Genomic DNA, 2,500 nt, shown 5'->3' on the forward strand with positions numbered 1-2,500 from the left:
TGCAGTGTGGTACGCCATAGAGACGTGTGGGAGGAACGGACGCCGTGGATGGCGATCAGCATGAGCTGTCTGTTGATGTATTCGGACCTAGTCGTCTCTCCTCACACACCGTGATGGCATGGTGCACCGCGTTCCATATCTGCGACATGCTACAGAGGCCGGTTGACAGTCGTTCGAGCAATGGACATCGCATACGTACGGGGGCCACCTTCCACGTATTGTCTAGGCGTGCACATTTTGTTGCGTGTATGTGGGCAGACGTAGTGTGGCGTGACACCTGACACAGGCATGCAATAATCGTTGAAGTTGCAAATGGCGATGGACGCCTGCGTTTTCTGGTGAAGTTACGCAAATGAACAAATGGTAACCTGTTGTGGTGCGGTTGTTCTCGCTAGGGGTGAATCGGTGATGGCGACGATAGGTTGAGGTACTAACCGGTTGTTCCAGCGATACCCACCATGCCGACGAAACTGAACGGCATCTGGGTGTGAAGCGATACGCGGCGGTGGCTGGGTGGGACCGTCCCCGGCCGGTGAGGGGGCGCCTCCCGGCGTGCTGGCCGCGCGGTGCGTGGGCGCACGCGCTACAGCCGGCTGGTGGGGGCGGCCAGTGGCAGGCGCGCCGGCCGACGGACGCGGCAGGCGTCGCAGCTGCGCGCCGGCGCACCCTGCGCGCGGCGCCGTGCGGCCAAAGTAGGTCCTCGCGGGCCCGGTGCGAAGCGCGGTGGACATCTTCAGTGTGCTGGTCCGATTGAGGACTGTGTGCGTTGAGGATGCGCCGCCGCCCGGCGCTCGGCGCCGCGACGCCGTCTGCTGCTCGGTCGCCCCAGCGGTTCTCGCTGGTGGTTTGTATCGCAGCTGTGCGGATGTGTTGGCGCGTGCGCTGTGCTGGGAGAGTTCGCTTCGGCACCCAAGTGGGGCTTTTGTCCTTCTGTGGCGCTGGCGTTGGAGCTGCCGGTCACCGTAGGTGGCGCGTGTTGTCTCCCGCCGGCAATGCCACGACAGCACGCTCCCGGGCCTCTGTCGGCAGCGGCAAGCTCAGTTGGGAGCACGGGTGGTCGCACCGAAAGCGTCTACTCGCCTAACTCCGGGCGATTGCGCCTCTCTCGAACCCGACCAAGTACTTGGGACGGCGCTGCGCGCCGCCGGGACCTGAGAGGGTTTCGAGGTGTATTGTGCAGGGGAGCTCAGCCTCCTCCTGTTTGCAGAATGATTGAGCGGACGCTTGCGTGTTCGCGCGGGCCCCCGGGACACACTCCCGGGCGGCCGGCTGCTCAGCTCTAGTTGACGCAGCTCCCTGGTTGATCCTGCCAGTAGTCATATGCTTGTCTCAAAGATTAAGCCATGCATGTCTCAGTACAAGCCGCATTAAGGTGAAACCGCGAATGGCTCATTAAATCAGTTATGGTTCCTTAGATCGTACCCACGTTACTTGGATAACTGTGGTAATTCTAGAGCTAATACATGCAAACAGAGTCCCGACCAGAGATGGAAGGGACGCTTTTATTAGATCAAAACCAATCGGTCGGCTCGTCCGGTCCGTTTGCCTTGGTGACTCTGAATAACTTTGGGCTGATCGCACGGTCCTCGTACCGGCGACGCATCTTTCAAATGTCTGCCTTATCAACTGTCGATGGTAGGTTCTGCGCCTACCATGGTTGTAACGGGTAACGGGGAATCAGGGTTCGATTCCGGAGAGGGAGCCTGAGAAACGGCTACCACATCCAAGGAAGGCAGCAGGCGCGCAAATTACCCACTCCCGGCACGGGGAGGTAGTGACGAAAAATAACGATACGGGACTCATCCGAGGCCCCGTAATCGGAATGAGTACACTTTAAATCCTTTAACGAGTATCTATTGGAGGGCAAGTCTGGTGCCAGCAGCCGCGGTAATTCCAGCTCCAATAGCGTATATTAAAGTTGTTGCGGTTAAAAAGCTCGTAGTTGGATTTGTGTCCCACGCTGTTGGTTCACCGCCCGTCGGTGTTTAACTGGCATGTATCGTGGGACGTCCTGCCGGTGGGGCGAGCTGAAGGCGTGCGACCGCCTCGTGCGTGCTCGTGCGTCCCGAGGCGGACCCCGTTGAAATCCTACCAGGGTGCTCTTTATTGAGTGTCTCGGTGGGCCGGCACGTTTACTTTGAACAAATTAGAGTGCTTAAAGCAGGCAAGCCCGCCTGAATACTGTGTGCATGGAATAATGGAATAGGACCTCGGTTCTATTTTGTTGGTTTTCGGAACCCGAGGTAATGATTAATAGGGACAGGCGGGGGCATTCGTATTGCGACGTTAGAGGTGAAATTCTTGGATCGTCGCAAGACGAACAGAAGCGAAAGCATTTGCCAAGTATGTTTTCATTAATCAAGAACGAAAGTTAGAGGTTCGAAGGCGATCAGATACCGCCCTAGTTCTAACCATAAACGATGCCAGCCAGCGATCCGCCGCAGTTCCTCCGATGACTCGGCGGGCAGCCTCCGGGAAACCAAAGCTTTTGGGTTCCGGG

At 57.9% G+C, this 2,500-nt stretch overlaps 1 non-coding gene across 1 annotated transcript in view; it reads left to right on the forward strand.

The window, feature by feature from the left end:
• Positions 1–1,293: 1,293 nt before the first annotated feature.
• The window catches only part of LOC124743795, a 1,909-nt gene continuing 702 nt past the window's right edge, over positions 1,294–2,500 (forward strand). Inside the window, exon 1 of the ribosomal RNA XR_007010563.1 lies at positions 1,294–2,500. This exon is cut by the window's right edge and continues 702 nt beyond it. This is a non-coding gene — a ribosomal RNA (small subunit ribosomal RNA).

Source organism: Schistocerca piceifrons, unplaced genomic scaffold, assembly GCF_021461385.2.
Source record: "Schistocerca piceifrons isolate TAMUIC-IGC-003096 unplaced genomic scaffold, iqSchPice1.1 HiC_scaffold_263, whole genome shotgun sequence".
In the NCBI taxonomy this organism is placed as follows: Eukaryota; Metazoa; Arthropoda; class Insecta; order Orthoptera; family Acrididae; genus Schistocerca; species Schistocerca piceifrons.